Source organism: Salmo salar, chromosome ssa13 (assembly GCF_905237065.1).
Source record: "Salmo salar chromosome ssa13, Ssal_v3.1, whole genome shotgun sequence".
Taxonomy (NCBI): Eukaryota; Metazoa; Chordata; class Actinopteri; order Salmoniformes; family Salmonidae; genus Salmo; species Salmo salar.
The window spans coordinates 64,123,153-64,134,180 of NC_059454.1; the positions used below are offsets into that span (position 1 = coordinate 64,123,153).

General features: G+C 42.1%; 1 pseudogene; it reads left to right on the plus strand.

The window, feature by feature from the left end:
- Positions 1-794: 794 nt before the first annotated feature.
- On the plus strand, positions 795-10,010 carry LOC106567600 (transmembrane protein 248-like; annotated as a pseudogene).
- The last annotated feature ends 1,018 nt before the right edge of the window (positions 10,011-11,028 follow it).

The following is an 11,028-nucleotide window of genomic DNA, read 5'->3' on the forward strand; positions in this document are numbered from 1 at the left end:
CAGATGTGAGGTACTCCTCAATGCCATTGGAGGAATCCCGGAACATATTCCAGTCTGTGCTAGCATCTGCTTCATCTAACCAGTTTTTTATTGATCTAGTCACTGGTGCTTCCTGCTTTGATTTTTGCTTGTAAGCAGGAATCCGGAGGATGGAATTATGGTCAGATTTGCCAAATGGAGGGCGAGAGGGAGCTTTGTATGCGTCTCTCTGTCTGGAGTATAGGTGGTCCAGAGTTCTTTTCCCTCTGGTTGCACATTTAATATGATGATAGAAATTTGGTAAAACTGATTTGTTTGCCTCCATTAAAGTCCCCGGCTTCTAGGAGTGCCGCCTCTGTGTGAGCGTTTTCTTGTTTGCTTATGGCGGAATACAGCTCATTCAATGCTATCTTAGTGCCAGCTTCTGACTGTGGTGGTATGTAAACAGCTACAAAGAATACAGATTAAACTCTCTCGGTTGGTAGTGTGGTCTACAGCTTATCATGAGAAACTTTACCTCAGGTGAGCAATAGCTTGAGACTTCCTTAGATATCGTGCACCAGCTGTTGTTTACAAAAATACAAAGACCGCTGTCCCTTGCCTTACCAGACACCGCTGTTCTATCCTGCTGGTAGATTGTAAACCAGCCAGCTGTATGTTGATGTTGTCGTCGTTCAGCCATGACTCTGTGAAGCATAAGATGTTACAGTTTTTAATGTCCCGTTGGTAGTTTAATCATAAGTGTAACTCGTCGATTCTATTGTCCCAAGATTTCACATTTGCTAGCAGAAATGAGGGAAGTGGGGGTTTATTCGATGGCCTTCGACTTCTCAGTAGGCAGCCCGCTCTCCGGCTTCTCTTTCTCCACCTCCTCTTCATGCAGATCACGGGGCTCAGGGCCTGTTCCCGAGGGAGCCGTATATCCTCTACCTCGGGCTCATCAGAGTCGTGAAAGAAGAAAAAGGATTCTGCTAGTCCATGGTGAGTAATCACAGTCCTGATGTCTAGAAGTTATTTTCGGTCATAAGAGACGGTAGTGGCAACATTATGTACAAAATGAGTAAAAAAATAAGTTACAAACAACGCAGATAAACGAACAAAAAAACACAATCGGTTGGAGGCACGTAAAATGTCTGCCTTCTGCTCCAGCGCCATTTTAACATTTACCCATCATTTGTCAGTACAATTTTGACGGCCAACTAGCTGAAAAAGTTTAGGGTTTATCTGATGTTCCTTGCTCTGGCTAGCATTAGTATTGTTTCTTGTTGTTTGATCAATAGGACTTATTCTGCCCTTGAATTGCGTTCCCATGCAAAACTAGACAGATAGCTAACAACTAAGTCTTCAATAAAACTCCCAATGCGTGACTTTTCTTGAATGAATATATTGAAAACGTTTATGTTGTGAAACTGCAAAATACAGAAAAGAATATACTTTAGTATTCAATTCACATCGACATACTGTAGCTGTACATTATACATTTCAAGTTGAAGTTGCATAAATACAAAGCACATGCCAAGGTACCATGTATCTGGCATGATGCCAAACCATATAGCTAATTGTTACTCATATGGTAATTGGCTAACTCCTCTAATTACTCTAATAATGTGCAACCACCTCAGTACAATAACAAAGCATATTACACTAGTAACAGTAACAAAAATTCAGTATTGTATGTTTTACAATTCGTTTACATGACGCACGAGCAAAGTAATACAGCTGACGACTGTCACGACTTCCGCCGAAGTCGGGTCCTCTCCTTGTTCGGGCGGCGCTCGGCGGTCAGCGTCGCCGGTCTTCTAGCCATCATCGATCCACTTTTCATTTTCCATGTGTTTTGTCTTTGTCACGGTTGTCGTAGGGTAAAGTGGACCAAGACACAGCGGGGAAATGTGCACTCATTATCTTTTATTAAATGGACAAGAAGATGAACCAAAACAACACGTACACAAAAAACCACAACGACAAATAACAGGCCGGTAAGGCACAGAGCTATACACAGCACAATCTCCCACAAATACTAAAACAAACACATACCTATTTATAGAACCCTCAATCAGAGGCAACGAGAAAACACCTGCCTCCAATTGAGGGTTCAACCCCCAATAAACTAAACATAGAAATACAAAGAACTAGACTAAACATAGAAATACATTAACATAGAACAGTGCCCAAATCCCCGTAATAATAAATCAAACACACCACTAAACACACAACCACCCCGAACCACATAAAACAAATACCCCCTGCCACGTCCTGACCACACTACAATAACAAATAACCCCTATTACTGGTCAGGACGTGACAGTACCCCCCCCCTAAAGGTGCAGACCCCAGATGCACCTCACACAAATAAACAAAATAACCCCAAAACAAAAAGAAATCCCCTAAACTAAAGGGAGGGAAGGGAGGGTGGCTGCCGACGGCTCCTGTGCTACACCCCCCCCTATACTGGAGGTGGCTCAGGCTGAGGTCTACTTCCCCCACCCAACCTGTCCACCCCTGCTGAATGCTCAGGGCTGTAGAGTGTCTCTGGGAGCTCCGGACTGTAAGCCGACTCTGGAAGCTCCAGACTGTAGGCAGACTCACTCGGTTCCGGACTGTAGGCAGACTCACTCGGCTCCGGACTGCAGGCAGACTCGCTCGGTTCCGGACTGCAGGCAGACTCGCTCGGTTCCGGACTGCAGGCAGACTCGCTCGGTTCTGGACTGCAGGCAGACTCACTCGGTTCCGGACTGCAGGCAGACTCACCCGGTTCCGGACTGTAGGCAGACTCACTCGGTTCCGGACAGTGGGCCGTCTCTCTTGGTTCCGGACAGTGGGCCATCTCTCTTGGTTCCGGACAGTGGGACGTCTCTCTTGGTTCCAGACACTCTGGACGAGGCACTGTTGCCGGATACCGTGGAGACGGTAAAATAGTACAAATAAAGAAAAACCCTGGAATGAGTAGGTGTGTCAACTTTTGACTGGTACTGTATAATTACATCAATTTCTGAAAGTGCTGGTAATGCATTCAGATTTGTAGCACCTGAAGCATGCACAGAACCATGTTAAAACGTGCACAAGCTCGGCAAGTATGCATGAGTCTCCTTCATGTATTTTTGTCTTGTTGGCATACTTCAGGTGATTCAAAATCTCAATGCCCTACCAGCGCTTTGGAAAGTTGATGTAATTATACTTTCCTGTGGATATACTGTCTCCCATTCCTACCACGAAAAGGACCAACCACACAGGCAACCTGCAAACTGCGTTAAAATATAATTTTATTTAACATTCTGGCTTGTAGAGGTCGTGAGAGAAAACGTACCTGTTTCAAACGCTAATTTCTGCGCGACGTAGAATATTATGCAATTCAACAAAGGGGTTTCCAGGCAAGCTACTTCCTAGCCCATTCAGTACTAGCTAGCTACTTCCTAGCCTATTCAGTACATTCTTGGGCTAATTACATCTTAGCTGCTTAGCTCGTTATTTTACTTGCATAGGGAACTAGCTAGCTATGTAAACCAGCTCAACTAGAATTGTACCAAGGTAGATAGTGTGCCACTCATGCCTTTAGGCCAGGCAACCCTGTTCCTGGAGTGCTGCAGGTACTGCAGAATTTTGTCCCAACTAGGCACTACACTAGATCAACTGAGCTAATTTATCAGTTAATTGATTGACTAAATTCAACACACCTGATATTCCAGCTTGGTTAAATCAAAAACATGAAGTGCCTGCAGCACTCCAGGACCAGGGTTGCCTACCCCTGCTTAGGCTATATTCTGTCAAATTGGATCCCGAAGACCTTGCCAACAAGTTGCCAGAAGATACCGACACTACCGTTACGCTTGTTTGAACTGGGGTCGGAATGTAATCATGGTTAAATTAAGACAGTGTGGAGCCTGGGTGACATATGGGTCAGAAAACGTATAAGAATACTGTACTTTAAATTTGACCTTTAACCACACCGCACCATCAAGAATATTGAAATACTGCTAGTTTTCCCAGAACTGACCTTTTCGTCCTAGTTAGCAGTAGCTAGTTAGCAGTAGCCACTGCAGCCATTTTGAAATGGCAGTGTCAGCTAATCGGCTCCTTTGTTCAACGCAACGTGCCATTCCATAATGGCTGCTGTGGCTAATACTAGCTAGCATGAGGGGGAAAGGGCAGTTTTCCGGGAAAACTAGAAGTAGTTCAATTTTCTCATTGGAGCAGTGTGGATAAAGGTAACATTTGTGCAGTGGCATATCCCATCCCTGCAATGAGGTACTTTTTACGACCCATATCTCGCGCCAGCTCCACAGTGTCTTAATGTTTACCATGATTGCTTTCTGACCCCAGCACAGCTCAGTGCAAACAAGACTAATGGTAGGGGCGGAATCTTCTGGCAAGTCAACAAGCAGTCTGTGATGAGGGTAAAAAAGATCCTAATAAACAACAACAATCAACGTGTGTGCAACATGTTTCAACAGCAGTATCCCTTGTCTTTCAGGTCTTATGCAAGGTTGCATGGCACCCCATTTAGTGTAAGCTTGACTTTCAGGCAACTATTTTCCCTGTATGCAAAGAAGGGGGAAGCAGCATAGTAGTTTCTCTTTGTCAACATGCATAGTGGTTTGATTTACTCACTCACTTTACTATGGGGTTATATCAGATGTGTGTTCATGTATTTGATTAATAAGGTTACCTCATTACCTCACGCCGTTTAACTAGTTTGCTTGCTGACACGGATGGCCAAGCTCTAATACTGTTTCTTCCCTCTTTGCAGCAATATGTTTCTTGAGCCGTGAAAACCACTTCCGTATCTCGAGTTCATTATTTTCCACAGAAGGCCACACAGCAAAGGCAATTTAAGTGTGTGTCCATTGTTTGCTGTCTTTGTGACACTTTTCATCAAGCTTGACCATTTAAGACCTGGCATTGTGTGAGGATGAGGCTCAGTGAAATCAAATTAAGCATGCATGGCTTGTCTGTGTGCAGGTGTACTTGTTGAAACCTCTGGAGAACCTGAGGAGCTACGTTAATAACCGTCTACCGCTGGTCATCTTTACGGTCAGCGTCAGCACCGTGGCCATAGCCTTCCTCACCATCGGCTACTTCTTTAAGATCAAGGAGATCAAACCCCCAGAGATGACTGAGGTAGGAGGGACACTCACCTCCCACTGGTACATCAATGCTGCCGTTTATTACAGGAACAAAGACAAAACCCATGGAGTCGGAGGATTTCTGAAGCTGAACTATACCTGGCTGTCATACGTCAAAGTTATTGGCTCATTTAGCCAAGCTCATTTAATGAATTGTGACGTGATCATCACAATTAACTTAACCATACTATTGGTGATGATTAATTTCAAAAGAATCAACAGCCATAAGCTTTGCTATTCAAGACCAGAGCTACAGATGGATAGATGTATGACTCTGTCCCCTCCCATTCTTTTCCAGGATTGGAACACCTTCCTGCTGCGCTTCAACAAGATCGACTTCTACGTGTTGGAGAAGGAGACGCTCAAGCACAGCCTGAACGAGTCAACCACACCGGAGAGCATGGTGACCAGCAGCCAGGCACGCTCCAGCACCCAGGCCCGCTGCTGTTGGAGGATCCGGACCCCATCAACATCTCTGTGCCTATCACCCTCACCCTGGACCCACTGAGGCCCTTCGGGGGCTACTCGCGCAACATCACCCACCTCTACGCCACCGTGCTGGGGGGCAAGTTGGCCTGGCCGGTGAGTCCACTTGCTTCTTCAGTCCCTACTTCCTCCACATGGTACAGTGGCTGTGCCCGATTATCCATACTACATACTTAAGCAGCTTACTATGTACTCATCGTCACATACTATTTAGCACGTACCGTTTAGTAAGAACTATGCCACAGCCATAATGCACTATGCCACAGCCACAACGCAGTAGCGGCCCTGATTGGCTGAGTAGGTGGGGAAGTTTAGTACACACAAACTTTTCAAATCAATAGGCTATTGCACAAAAGAAAGTGGACAGTAGGGTGCATCGCAAATTCAGAACCACTGGAGAGAAACATAATAAACTAAAGCACTGATCATTGGGAACGAGATCAGAATGACTGTAGTACGTAGAGAGAAATATATTAAAATGTTATATATATTTAGTATCATTTTAATATATATTATATTGACTATATATATATAGTATCATTTTAATATATTTCTCTCTACGTACTACAGTCATTCTGATCTCGTTCCCAATGATCAGTGCTTTAGTTTATTATGTTTCTCTCCAGTGGTTCTGAATTTGCTCATTGTAAGCCGGCTACTTGTTCCACTTCATAAATCAACTAGGCTTCTTTTCATTTAAAAGTTTCAATTTGCTGGCCATAAAAATCTGTATAGCCTTCTCCCGTTAGAATGAACGATATGCGTCTTCTAGTGATCTATTGATAGGACAGGCGCCTGTCAGTCACAAAGTGAGTGATGACAGGAAAACTGCTGGTTTGTCAGTCTGCTGTCTATCAGTCAAATTATTTTTTATGGAGGAGGGAGAGCATGATACTTATTCATCGTCTCCTGTGAGTGAATTTACACATCCCATGAAATGTACAGTGTATTCGGAAAGTATAGCCCACGTATTGTGTGTAGATTTATGAGGAAACAAATGTATTTAATCTATTCTAGAATAAGGCTGTAACGTAACAAAGTGGAAATAGTCAATGGATCTGAGTACTATCCGAATGCAAGTGGTAACGAGAGTTGAAATCCACTTAATTATTGCTTTGGGTCACATTCCCATTTTTCTTTTGTGTGTTTTATTGGCCTATACAGCCTTCGAGTCGGGGCGCATATGCTATTTTCTGTGCTTTGATTGTGTGACTAGTTTTTATAAAGGGTGTCGAACTGACTGAATCAAGCATTTAAAAAAAAAACATTTTCTTGCAATTGTATGTTGTTTCTCAACAGGGAATTCATATTTACCTGACAGAACAACCATTTTTTTTCTTTGATTTTTTTTCCACAAACTAAATTGAAAGTGTAGACTAGATTTAGTTTTTTTCCACAATAAATTCAAATTGAGAGTACACTAGACACATTGGTACACTAATCTACTGCCTTCTCTCAAAATCCCACCCACAGTGATTGACTGGCAGGTCTGAAACCCTACCAACTCTGACTGAAACATCCTCTATTTGGTTGGCTACTCCATGTATTTACGGAAAACACTGGAATATCATTTGTCCTACGGTCCAAGGCAACATTTGTATTAAATTGAGCTTTATCAAACTCAATACTAAGCATTGAGGTGAAACGTCATGGTCCAGAGTTTTTACATGACCAAGTAACCTGACCATAACAAAATAGAATGGAACAGGGCCCGGTATTAAATGTTGCCTTCCAGGCAACCGCCCCACTGCATCCCAGAGACGTACACCAACGCCACGTCCTTTTGCAAGATCTTCACCGCGACTCGGACACCAAGTACACACAGGACTAAAACCAGTTCAGATGCAGCCTGTATATGTGGGTGACCTGGCTGAGGGTTTTAAAAAAATAATTAAATGGAGCCTTAAACTTAGAGGTGTTTATACAGTGGAAAACAACTATGAACGTGATGATCAAAATGAGTCCTTCAAGAAGAAAAGTACTGTTTTTTGGTACATGGCTTGGATATAGGCTCTAGTTTCGTTTTATTATGACTAAATGACTTCATATTAGGGATTGGCATGAGTAATTGAGTATTCAAGCTTTAACCAGAGCGACAAATAATTTTAATACTGTAAACCTTTTGGGTGGAATGTGCTTTGTGGCTGTGAATTTTTTTCTTGAAGTCTACATTAATTTGCTTTGACTCTGGTGTTCCATTTCTACATATGCATTTGAGAGGTACAACAAAAAAGAAACTAAACCAAGCATCACACTCAGTGTTGCCAACTCCTCAGTAAGGAAAGTAGCTATTGGCTGTCCTAGAAGTCGCTAAATGATGTCATCACATAATTTGCATAATTTGCCATGTGCATGTAATTGTGATGGACGCTGTAGGAGAGAGGAATAACGTCGTGGGAGAGACAAAAAGTGAGTAAAAAACGCCCTAAATATGTTTAGAACTATAAATGAACTTTTTTCTGTCGATTCTTGATATTTTTAATGTCACAATTCCAACCCTCTTCTTTATCCGGGCTTGGGACCGGCAAAAGTGACCCAAAAGAGACACTCTGGCGGAGTTATTTAATTTTTTTACTTTTTGTTTTTTAGTTTAGTTTTCTTAATTTGGTTTGGTTTTTAACCTTATGGTCCACAAGTCACAGTAAAACATTTAAAAAAAAATAAAAAATTGTATACAATCTACATTAACAATCTAAATGGACCAAAAAGAGACAATAGAAAAAACTGTCAATGGCAATGTGAGACAATTATGGTAACAAGTCTGGCCTTGGCCTGGCTGTGATTTATTTAGAATTCAAGGCACACTTAACCAGCATGGCTACCACAGCATTCAGCAGTGATACGCCATCTCATCTGGTTTGTGCTTAGTCCCACTATAATTTGTTTTTCAACAGGACAATGACCTAACACACCTGCAGGTTGTGTGTGCTATTTGATTAAGGAGGAGAGTGATGGAGTACTGCATCAGATGACCTGGCCTCCACAATCACCTGACCTCAACCCAATTGAGATGGTTTGGGATGAGTTTGACCGCAGAGTGCAGGAAAAGCAGCCAACAAGTGCTCAGCATCTGTGGGAACTCCTTCAAGACTGTTGGAAAAACATTCCAGGTGAAGCTGGTTGAGAGAATGCCAAGAGTGTGCGAAGCTGTCATCAAGGCAAAGGGTGGCTACTTTGAAGAATCTAAAATCTAACATATTTTTTCATTTGATTAACACTTTTTTGGTTACTACATGATTCCGTATGTGTTATTTCATAGTTTTGATGTCTTCACTATTATTCTATGTAGAAAATAGTCAAAATAAAGAAAAACCCTTGAATGAGTATGTGTCCAAACTTTTGACTCGCCGTTCGAGTACTTCATATATCTTGAATGAGTGATTTATCTTCCTTGTGTTTTCTCTCCAATTAAATGTTATAATGCATTCAGAATGGCATCTGTAAATCTAAATCCCCAAGTGCACATTAGCTAATATGGTTCTAATGACTAAATAATGTGCTTTTGCAATATTACACTATTTGCAATTCAATTACATTTTACTTTAACCAGATTTGTCCTAGGGGAGTACTATGATAATTCAGTTACTAACCAGTTTTTCGAAAACATTCTTTATATTTGAAATTACGATGAATGGGGGGGTTCGGTTGGCTTTTTTGATTGATGAAATGGCCAGGTTCCAAGTACACTATTTTCGTCCTTCATGAGAAAGTGTTTACCTGACGCTAAGGATATGTCTCTCTTTGCAGGACGACCACTCGCTCATCAATCTGCACCTAATGCACACCAGCTACTTTCTATTTGTGATGGTCATCACCATGTTCTGTTATGCAGTCATCAAGGGCCGGCCAGGGAAAGTACGGACAACCACCAATCACGACTTCTGCCCTGAAAAGGTCGGTGTAGGGTGAAGTTGGCCTTAGACTGATCTTAGGTCAGTTTAGGATTTTGCTCACTAATGGTTAAAGTTTGGGGAAGGGGTAGCTATTCCTAGATCTGTATCTCGGCGAAACTTCATGCAAGACCAAAAAAGTACAACACAATGCAATATATAGCAAAACACAGCTGGTCACCTTTATCGCATTACAGCCATTGTGAAAAGATCTAGCTCAGACAAATCTCTCGGGTAACACTGGCTAGCCTTGTTTTGTTCACCGACTGATAACACTGAGATTTCCAGGGGTCAGATGACCGTATCCATGACAGAGCATTCCTGAAATGCCTGCGCACTATGAAAATCGGGTTGTTCCTGTTTTTACAGTTGACTCGGTTCAGTAAGGAATTTCCACAACACTTTGTTATTCAGGATAAAATCCCTGGGGATCTTATTTGCACGCTGTGACAGACTAGTAGGTTAGAGGGATGATTCTGTAGTGACATTAATTTTATTTTTCTCTCATCAGGTGGCCCTGTCAGAGGGGTAAGAAGAACTCTAGGATCTCCACCATAACGGAACTATAGCTGAGGAGAAGGTAGAAGAAGAAATAATGTCCAGTTGCCTACTGAACCCTGAAAAAAAATACAGGGGTGCAAAACTCTGAATGCATTTCTCTGCAATGTTGGGTCACTCCAACCAAAGACATATAAGTGCCTGTATCTACTGTGTAAATATTTGTAGGAACTCTTGAATTCAGTACAGAAACAGTTTGCCTGAAACCCCATTGGTGACAAATGCGATATCAGCAAAGCAAGTCCTGACGTGAAACTGTCACCTGTCTTTGTACCATTTACTTCCCACATTGGACCCTTGCATAATCGTCAGGGGAAATAGAAGTTCCTGTGAAAATCCATGTGTTGTGTATGGTGAAAAGCCTTTGGTTACCTCGACATCGGGCCGTCGTCACACTGAAATATGATTTCTCTTCCCTCTGTGTTCATCATTCACTTGTGTGTTCTTGAGTGGTTTATTCTTGCTTGCATTCTGATAGTCTTGCAAAGGTAGTCTTGCTCTGGCACCAATTTTCTGGCACCAATTTTGTGTGTGTGTGGAAGGAAATAAAAGCAGGCTTACTCGCCTCAGGAGTGTTGGAGGTCACAAGCCTTATATAGCACCTGGAAGTTACTTTTTAACTGACAAGAGGCCTGGCTATGTCAAATGGACTTCTGGAAAATTGGTTGCCACAATATGGTGCAAATGTCAAACTCCATCTTCTTCCTTTTTACAACCAACTTTTTGTTTTACTCCAACTTTCTTCCATTAAGATGAGCTTGTTACTTCAAATTAAGCTTGTGTGATGCTGCTGACTTCAAAGCATGTCATACATAGCAGAAAGAATTCCCTTTTTCCTTGAATTGTGTATGCTGACGACAGGTATACATGTTCATAGTTGGTTGTGCTCTATTTTAAGCACTCTCAGTTATTTATGTTTTAATGTGTGTTCTAGAGATGGAAAAGTGTGTCTGTGTAATAGTAGAATGATTTACAGTATCTGACAAGTGATT